Source organism: Chiloscyllium plagiosum, chromosome 44 (assembly GCF_004010195.1).
Source record: "Chiloscyllium plagiosum isolate BGI_BamShark_2017 chromosome 44, ASM401019v2, whole genome shotgun sequence".
Lineage (NCBI taxonomy): Eukaryota > Metazoa > Chordata > Chondrichthyes > Orectolobiformes > Hemiscylliidae > Chiloscyllium > Chiloscyllium plagiosum.
The window spans coordinates 10897558-10908033 of record NC_057753.1 but is presented as its reverse complement, the minus strand read 5'-3'; the positions used below and the strand labels follow the sequence as shown (position 1 = coordinate 10908033).

The following is a 10476-nucleotide window of genomic DNA, read 5'->3' as shown; positions in this document are numbered from 1 at the left end:
TTTGCAGATGACACTAAAGTCGGTGGAGTAGTGGACAGTTTGGAAGAATGTTACAGGTTGCAGGGGGACTTGAATAAACTGCAGAATTGGGCTGAGAGACGGCAAATGGAGTTCAATGCAGCTAAATGTGAGGTGTTGCACTTTAGGAAGAATATCAGGAAGGCAGAGTACTGGGTCAACGGAAAGATTCTTGGTAGTGTGGATGTCCAGAGGGATCTTGGAGTCCATGTACATAGATCCTTGAAAGTTGCCACCCAGGTTGATAGTGCTGTTCAGAAAGCATACGCTGTGTTAGGTTTCATTGGTAGAGGGATTGAGTTCCGGAGCTACAATATTATGCTGCAACTATACAAAAGGCTAGTGCGGCTGCACTTGGAATATTGTGTACAGTTCTGGTCATCATATTTCGGGAAGGATGTGGAAGCATTGGAAAAGGTGCAGAGGAGATTTACCAGGATGTTGCTTGGTCTGGAGGGAAGGTCTTATGAGGAAAGGCTGAGAGACTTGGGTCTGTTCTCATTGGAAAGAAGAAACCTAACTGGGGATTTGATAGAGACATACGAGATGATCTGTTAGGGTAGACAGTGAAAGACTTTTTCCTAGGATGATGAGATCAGCTTGTATGAGGGGACAAAATTACAAATTGAGGGGTGATAGATTTAAGACAGATGTCAGAAGCAGGTTCTTTACTCTGAGAATGGTAAGGGCATGGAATCCCTATCTGCCAATGTACTTAACTCAGCCACATTAGGGAGATTTAAACAATCCTTGAATAAGCACATGAATGTTGTTGGGGTAGTGTTGGGGGACGAGCTGAGAATAGTTCGCAGGTTGGCGCAACATTGAGGGCCAAAGGGCCTGTTCTGGCCTGTATTATTCTATGTTCTATGCCTCTCGTGATTTTAAACACTTCTATAAGATCCCCTCCTCTGCTGTGACTAGACTTTCTTGCTCCTATATTCCAAGACCTGGTTAATGAAAATAAGCATCCCCAATGTCTTCCTCGTCACCCTGTTTTACCTGGTCTGTCAACTTTGGGGATCTCTTGACTTGGACACCAAGGTCCCTTTGTTCCTCAGTAATCTGTAGTACTATTGTGTACTTCCTTTCCTCATTAAATTTCCTGAACACTACGAGTTTAAATTCCATCGCTCTGCCCCATTTACCAGCTGCTCGATATCAGACTGTGGCCGGAGACCATCCTCCTCACTATTAACCTTTCCAGCATTTACTTCTGGACAGAGGGTGGCAGCACTGTCTCCAGCTGAGGAGTGGGAATCAGGGGGAGGAGACTTTGCAAACTCCCTTTCCTTCATTTTTTCTTACCCCTCTAGCCAATGCAGTTTGAGCTTGTTAAAACAAGAAAAAAGCGCAGGGTTTAATTTTAACTGCACACTTGCTGAAACTTCGTCTTCCTCCGATGTCTGAGAGTAAAACACTTTACTTCCCGCCCCCAAACACCCCCAATAGGAAACAGTTGTGGGACTGTAACCTGCTGTTATTTTGTGCTCTATTCTTCTGAAGTTTATCTTCTGAGCAGGCATGGGTGGAAAGCCTGTTTTTGTGCTTTGTGGGAGATCAGGCCAGCAGCTTTTAAATCCTTATGTTAAGCAACACGAGCAAAGTGTCGATCAGCAATCATAATTTGAGGTAGTACTTGCAGCCCTGATAATCCTGTTGGGTCAACAGAGAGAGGGGAAGGATGTCACATCTCAAGAGCAGACAGAACAGTTGTTATGCTTGTTCATCAGTTGAATTGGTTCAGATGAGGTAAAGGAGGAGAAAGTGAGGACTGCAGATGCTGGAGATCAGAGCTGAAAATGCGTTGCTGGAAAAGCGCAGATGGTCAGGCAGCATCTAGGGAACAGGAGAATCGACGTTTCGGGCATGAGCCCTTCTTCAGATGAGGTAAAAACAATGACTGCAAATGCTGGAAATCAGATTCTGGATTAAAGTGGTGCTGGAAAAGAATTCAGAACCTTCAGAGTTGAAAATGTGTTGCTGGAAAAGCGCAGATGGTCAGGCAGCATCCAAGGAACAGGAGAATCGACGTTTCGGACATGAGCCCTTCTTCAGATGAGGTAAAAACAATGACTGCAAATGCTGGAAATCAGATTCTGGATTAAAGTGGTGCTGGAAAAGAATTCAGAATCTGGTTTCCAGCATCTGCAGTCATTGTTTTTACCTAGCTGATTTTAACCATACTGCAAATCCTCTTGCAACGATGCCTGCCTTGAAGAAAGTTAAAAATCACACAACACCAGGTTATAGTCCAACAGGTTTAATTGGAAGCACACGAGCTTTCGGAGCGACGCTCCTTCATCAGGTGATCACAATCACCTGATGAAGGAGCGACGCTCCGAAAGCTAGTGTGCTTCCAATTAAACCTGTTGGACTATAACCTGGTGTTGTGTGATTATTAACTTTGTACACCCCAGTCCAACACCGGCATCTCCGAATCATGCCTTGAAGAAGTTTTCCTCCTCTCTCTACAAGAATCTCGGGGAGTCCCTCTCCCACTGCAACTCCCAAGTCATTTCCTCTGCCCTGAAGCTTTTATTATTTATCAACCACACCGCCCTGTGGCCCAACATTTCAACTCCCCCTCCCACTCTGCTGAGGACATGGAGTTCTTGGGCCTCCTTCACTGCCGCTCCCTCACCACCTCATCTTCCGCCTCGGAACACTTCAACCCCAGGGCATCAATGTGGACTTGAACAGTTTCCTCATTTCCCCTTCCCCCACCTCACCCCTGTTCCAAACTTCTCCACCCATCAGACACTCTGCCTGTATTCCTGATGAAGGGCTTTTGCCCGAAACGTCGATTTTACTGCTCCTCGGATGCTGCCTGAACTTTGGTTCAGATGAGACTGGATACTGCTTTTAACGGATCATAATTAAACACTACAAAGGAACACCTTAAATTCAAGGAATGTTGTAAGGGCAAATCGAACAGTAAGCTTGAAGAGACAGGTTCTTCCATTTCTATCCTTGGGTGACCCAAATGAGATTTTTTTAATGATAGCTGCATAATGATCTTCCTGCTGAATTTTTTTTCAGGGCAACAGTTTCTGGTGGGAGAAATTCTGTATCCTGGGAAGATGGGGAAATAAAAAAGGGGCTGCGGAACCCCAGCTCTGGTGGGAGCAGTGCATTTGTCAAAAATATTTCCGAGGAATTCTGTTGGACTGAAAATAGTTTCCCCACTGAACTTTACCAGGTACTGAGAATGTTGCATGCTATAAAGTGTGTTCTTGAGAAGTGGGGGAGGATTGAACTTGCCAATGTGTAACAAACTTCGCAGAGAATGGAAATTTCCCAGGATCGAAGAGGTTGAGAGAAGTCAATAATTTTCAGATTATTTAATGAAAATAACAGCTCATATGGGGATATAACTGGGAGTCCCAGAGGTGAGGACGTCTGTAATGATTTGTACAGAACATGGAAAATCTTTGATTAGTTTTGAAAGGTTTGTGTGTTTTGATTCCGAAGGTTTATCTAAAGTAAGGGTTGGATTCTGCCAACTAAAAAAATCAATGTTAAGGAGGGACAGATTGATTATGATTGTTTGAGGACAGATAAAAAGACATTTATTGGGACGGCACTGTGGCTCAGTGGTTAGCACTGCTGTGTCACAGCAGTAGGGACCTGGGTTTGATTCCAGCCTCGGGCTGTGTGGAGTTTGCACGTTTTCCCTGTGTCTGCGTGGGTTTCCTCCGGGTGCTCCGGTTTCCTCCCTCAGTCCAAAGATGTGTAGGTCATGTGAATTGGCCATGCTAAATTGCCCATAGTGTTAGATGTATTTGTTAGAGGGTTACTGTTCAGAGGGTCGGCTTGGACTTGTTGGGCCAAATGGCCTGTTTCCACCCTGTAGGGAATCTAATCTAAACTGAAAAGAGGTCCAGCCCATCTGGACAATTAGAAAGAGTCAGTTGAATAAGAAATTTTTTTAAAAAGTGGAAAAAAAAGGACTTTTTTAATAGTTATTTTTATTCTAAAAGGAAATTTAAATTTTTTTTTACAAACTTACAAAAGTACTACAAACAAGTATAATCACCAATATAAAATTAAATAAATAAGAAAAAAGAAAAGGAATAACCGAAACCAATAAAAGAGAAAAACCCAACTGATCTATCCTACAAACAACCTAAACATAAAATAGAATATCATAATTTGGAGATGCCGGTGTTGGACTCGGGTGGACAAAATTAAAAATCACACAACACCAGGTTATAGTCCAACATGTTTAATTGGAAGCACACNNNNCCGGGTGCTCCGGTTTCCTCCCACAGTCCAAAGATGTGCAGGTCAGGTGAATTGGCCATGCTAAATTGCCCGTAGTGTTAGGTAAGGGGTAAATTTAGGGGTATGGGTGGGTTGCGCTTCGGCGGGTCGGTGTGGACTTGTTGGGCCGAAGGGCCTGTTTCCACACTGTAATCAAATCTAATCAAATCTAATCTAAATCTAATTGGTGTCAGCTAGACAATATGTTGAAGGTGTTAGCCCCCTGTGTTCTCTGTCTGTGCCATGATGTTTAGATTAATTCGAATCTAAAAAGTGAGATAACAGAGTCTTACATGAATTCATGCAGTTTTTGAGCAAAGTACAATGTAACTCTGCAACTACAAATTCACCCTGTAAAATTTTGCTATAAATTCTGCGCCTTCCAATTGTGTCCTCCACTACCACCTGATGAAGGAACGACGCTCCGAAAGCTAATGTGCTTCCAATCAAACCTATTGGACTATAACCTGGTGTTGTGTGATTTTTAACTAGGATATCATACATTACTAGCGACAGACAACAGAATAATTAAATAACTAAGTACATGCTCAAAATAGATTTACATCAAGTCATAATAAAACCCATATTTATAAGGGATTCCTCCTCTTGGGGGTCCCCGGACCAGCCAGAACCATTACCACAGCCAGACAAAAGCCCTGGACATTATGTCGATATAGTTCAAAAAGGGCTGCCATATTTTATAGAATAATTCAGTTTTTTGGTGCACCATATTTGTGAGGAAGTCAAGGTGGATATATTCCATGATTAACCTGTGCCAGTTCGAAAGTCCTGGAGGGCCTTCAGCTGCCCAGTTCACTAAAATATTTTTCCTTGCTCAAAAGGAGAGAATGGATAATAGTTTCCTCCTGAGCACGTCCAGGGAGGGTAAATCTGAAAAGCCCAAGAGTAGAGACACTGGATCCAACCTAATCTCCGTACTTAAGCTCTCTGTCAGAGCATTCGCTACTCTGTCCCAGTATTTACTGATCTTGTGACATGTCCATAGACAATGCGTGAGAGTGCCAACTTCTATTTTGCATTTAGGACACATTGGCGATGATCCTATTTTGCGAGTCATTCAGGTGCTATATGAGCATCTTTAATTGAATAGCTTGAGTTCTACTACAAATAGAGATCTCTTTGGCATTTTCCCAGATGTCCTCCCACATTTCTAAAGAGATTTTTAACCCCAATTCTTGGTTCCATGCTTTAAATAATCGTTCCATGTCTTTCGATACCTCATTGTATAGTGAGTGATAAAGAGTACTGACTGAGGGCGGCCCCATTGGCCATAGTACTCTTCTTTCCCTATCTGATTTGTAGGGATTGCCTATCAGTGTGGTCTTCTTCTGTATATAATCTCATATTTGGAAATACCAAAAAAGGTCCCTGTTAGGCAGTCCAAACTTCTGGTGCAACTGCTCAAAAGACTTCATAATCTCGCCATCGAACAGGTCCCCCAAGCAAGAGATACCTCTGGACTTCCAAGTTTTAAATGTAGCATCTGTCAGCCCTGCTAAAATCCCGATGTGCCCACGATAGGAGTATAAGGGGAGGTTTTTTGCAGGTTACCCTCATCTTGTCGCATTATCCTCCAGGCTTTAATTGTATTTAATACAATAGGGTTTTTTCAATACTCCATAATAGCTCTCATCTTATCCGTAAATAAAAGATTGATGAGGGGATACTTTGCTTGGGAGATCTCAATGTCTAACCAAATTGATTGTGGGTCACAAGAGACCCAATCAGCTACATAAGATAATAAAGAGCTCAACTGATACTTCCTAAAGTCTGGAAAGTCCAGTCCTCCCCTTGCCTGTGGAAGTTGCAGCTTTTCTAATTTGATAAGGGGCTGTCTATGATTCCAGATAAAGGAACCAAGCCAGCCGTGGAGCTTACACAATGCCAGTCTCGACAACATCGAGGGGAACATTCTCATAGGATATAGAAGATGAGGTAGAATATTCATTTTAACTGGAGCTACTCTGCCTAAGCAGGATATTGGGAGATCTCCCCATCGTTGAAGGTCCTGCCTTATTTTCTCTAATAGGTGTACAAAATTGGCTTTATACAGCTGAACAAATACTGGGGTGATAAAAATACCTAAGTATCGAAAACTTTCCAGTGACCACCAAAAGGGAAAGCAAGATCTGTCCGGTAAGTTGGATATACTGGCGATACCATCCAATGGCGTGGCCTCTGATTTCACAAAATTGATTTTATAGATTAAGAACATGCTAAATAGATTGACCACTTGAATTAGGCAGGGCACGGATATCAAAGGATCACTTAAGAAAAGGAGGACGTCATCTGCATAGAGAGTAACTTTATGTGTACCTGAACCAACCCTCGGAGCCGCTACGTTAGGGTCAGTTTGTACAGCTTCTGCTAGTGGTTCGATTACTAGCATGAATGATAATGGTGAGACAGGACATCCCTGACGACAGCCCCTACCAACACTGAAGTTATCCGAACCTAACCATTGGTGATCACAGTTGCTTTGGGGGTCATTATATAATACTGAGACCCATTTAGAAAATACCTCTCTGACACCGAACCTTTCCAGTGTATAAGTAAATCAAAAACTGCTGAAAGATTGGCTCCTGGACTTATACTTCACCAATCAGAAGTTGCTGGTTTGACAGATCTCATAATCGTAGATTCCCTACAGTGTGTGAACAGGCCATTTGGCTCATTGGGTCCACAATGACTGTCATGCCACCCAATAACTCACTACTGCAGGGGAACTTAGCATGGCCAAGTTTATAAAATCATGAGGGGCATGGATAAGATAAATAGATAAAGTCTCTTCCCTGAGGTGGGGGAGTCCAGAACTAGAGCGCATAGGTTTAGAGTGAGAGGGAAAAGATATAAAAGAAACCTAAGGGGCAACTTTTTCACGCAGAGGGTGTTACATGTATGGGATGAACTGTCAGAGGAAGTGGTGGAGGCTAGTACGATTACAACATTTAAAAGGCATTTGGATGGGTATATGAATAGGAAGGGTTTGGAGGGATATGGGCTGGATGCTAGCAGGTGGGATGAGATTGGGTCGAGATATCTGGTCAGCATGGACGAGTTAGACCGAAGGGTCTGTTTTCATGGTGTACATCTCTATGACTCTAAACCACGCACGTGGGGTGGGGGAGAGGAGAGAATATGCAAACTCCATGCAGGGTCCGAGGGTGGGATTGAACCTGGTGCCATGTGATCGTGGATTGAAGGAATCCCCTCTCCAATGCTCAGCAGGAGATTCCCTTCTCCCTAATCCTGGTGACACTCCAGTCCGTTTAAGGAATTGAATTTGCTTCCACAGGGCAGGGGTCATTGGGTCTCTGCAGCTTTAACGATTCAGTGAAGGCTTGTCTACTGTGAGAACCCTCGTCCACATTTCGCGAAAGAGTTAAAGTTCTCTACATAATCAGAACCCTGGAGCACTCTCACGCAGGCTGTATGTAATCATGGGGCTTCTCAAGTCACGCTGATGTTTAAAATCATTTCCTGCAGCCAAACATTTCTCCTCCTCGCTTCAAATGCTGCTGATATTCAGGCCCTGAGTACATTTCTTGTGCTTGCCTTAACAGCAGATGCTCCTCTGCTAATACCTTGTGAGAAGAGAGCATAGAAATCAATGTTGTCAGTGCAGGGCAGAAAATAGGATGAGAGAAGTCTGGTTTGTAAGAAACAGCCTTCTCTATCTTATACCTGAGATCTGAATCCCAATTCCTCCACCTTTCAATGGATTCCAATCAGAATTCACCCTTCCACCCTCCTGTTTTTGCCCAGCTCCCCTCTCCTGCAAGTTCAGTTCCTCAGCCACTTCTTGCCATCCCCAAGTCTTTATTTATTTAGTTTTTAAAACAGAAAGGCAGTGGTTTGCTGATGCCAGGTCATGAGGATGACTGCGCTCACACAGGGCCCCTTGTCCGTTCCCCCACCACCAGATTCCTGTCCATTCTCTCTCGCCCCTAGCCCCAACACCCTATCCATTTCTCTCTCTTTCTATCCCCAGCTTCCTGTCCCTTCTCGCTCTCTCTCAACATCCCACCCTCTGCACACCTGTCGTTTCTCTTCCCACCCTCTGCCTCCCCGTCCAGTCCTTCTGACGAAACTCTACAACCTCCTCCCTGTCCATTTTTTCTCTCTCTCCCCTCCCCACACCATTCATTCTTTCTCTCGCTGCCCTAACGCTCTGCACACCCAGCCTTTCTCTTCCTCCCCACCCGCTGTACTCCAGTCTTTTTCTATTCCCTACTCTCTGTCGCCCTGTCCGTTTTATCTCTTCACACCCCACCCCACCTCCACCTCCACCTCCTCTCTATCCTTACTCGACTCTCAAGCCCTCTTTGATCACTGTATCAAGCCCTTCTAAGAAGAGAGAGAGAATGGATGGTCACGACTCTACCTGCGAAAGACGGGGTTCAGGGAGGTGAGAAATGGCTGATCTTTACGCTTGAAAATAGCCAAAATGACATATTCAGAAACATTGTTAAAATCTGAAAGCATGTTCAATTTTTTAAAAGAGCTGCAGGTGTCTTTCTGAAATTTGTATTTAGTTAGGCAACAGCTCGGGTGAATTGCCTATTCCTAGTCTTGTGAAATTGGTTTTGAATATATAGAAATAGAGTTGCAGAGCACTGAATTCTAAATTAGTGTCATGTCCCATTTGCCAGCATTTCGCCCATATCTTTTTCAACCCTTCCTATTCATAAACCCATCCAGATGCCTTTTAAATATTGTAAATGAAGCAGTCTCCACCACTTCCTTTGGCAGTTCGTTCAACATACTCACCACCGTCTGCGTGAAAAAGTTACCTTTTAATTCTTTCCCCTCTCACCCTAAACCTATGCCCGCTAGTTTGAGAGTCCCCTACCAAAAGAGAAAATGCTGGAAAATCTCAGCAGGTCTGGCAGCATCTGTAAGGAGAGAAAAGTGCTGACATTTCGAGTCTAATTGACCCTTGGTCAAAGCTTTGACAAAGGTTCAGTGAGACTCGAAATGTCAGATCTTTTCTCTCCTTACAGATGCTGCCAGACCTGCTGAGATTTTCCGGCATTTTCTCTTGGTTTCAGATTTCAGTATCCGCAGTAATTTACTTTTATTCGGAGTCCCCTACCCTGGCGAAAAGACATACAAAAACGTATGGCTCCTACGTTTTTCATTCCAATTGGTATTTGGACGCTTAAAATATGTCACTAACACAAGCATCACCACAGAGAATACTGCGCATGCTTTTCGGTGTCAGCAAGAACAGCGCATGTTACCGGTGTCAGCAAAGGAATGCGCATGCTCCTCGCTGTCCGCTGCAAACTGCTCGCGATTTTCTTTGGATGGACCAATGAAAAGCTCTGGAGGACCGGAAGGGATCTGACCCTTCTGCCAATTACGGCCACCCTATTGTCTGAATGCGGAAGTTAGTCCATGAGCTTCTGAAGCTGCTGCTGTTGTTCCCCTCTCCCTGAATGAAGATTGCGCTTCTCCCCAGATTGCAACTTCCTTCCTCTGTGAGTACAACACTTTTGTTTCTCACCCTCCCATTTTCCCTTTTTTTGCGTTCTGCAGTTCAATTGTTGACTGAAACGGAAGGGAGCGAATCTAGGAAGGGGACAGACTCTGGAAAAGTTCGTCCAGGTCCGTATCTCAATTGGCGAGCACATGGCAAATGCAGTAACCACAGGGTGAACTTATAGCCTTTGCTGTGGGGAAAAAAATAAAGAAGGGAGGTGCATTGTTTAAATGTTGGGATGTGGAGAATGTGAGGACTGCAGATGCTGGAGATCAGAGTTGAAATGTGTGGCGCTGGAAAGAGTCCGTATCTCAATTGGCGAGCACATGGCAAATGCAGTAACCACAGGGTAAACTTATAGCCTTTGCTGTGGGGAAAAAATAAAGAAGGGAGGTGCATTGTTTAAATGTTGGGATGTGAAGAATGTGAGGACTGCAGATGCTGGAGATCAGAGTTGAAATGTGTGGCGCTGGAAAGACACAGCAGGTCAGGCAACATCCGAGGAGCCGGAGAGTCCACGTATTGGACACGAGCCCTTCATCAGGAATTATGTATGAACGTAAAAAGTGGCTTTCTACGCCTGTCAATGCAAGTTGTCAGACAAGTGCAGCAAGCAATGAGCAAGGTAAGTTGTATATTAGCAAGAGGAATTGAGTTCAGAAGTGGGATGTCTTTCAGTGGTTAGA

General features: G+C 44.1%; 1 protein-coding gene across 4 annotated transcripts in view; it reads left to right on the top strand.

The window, feature by feature from the left end:
- Window positions 1-9677: 9677 nt before the first annotated feature.
- The window catches only part of LOC122543524 (zinc finger protein 239-like), a 116975-nt gene continuing 116176 nt past the window's right edge, over window positions 9678-10476 (top strand). For 3 of the 4 annotated variants that reach the window (XM_043682307.1, XM_043682306.1, XM_043682304.1), the window contains exon 1: window positions 9678-9788. The gene's annotated coding sequence lies outside the window, so the exon portion shown is untranslated. Of the gene's footprint in view, window positions 9789-10267; window positions 10416-10476 lie in introns of those variants that run through there. The other variant, XM_043682308.1, reaches the window with a different exon arrangement.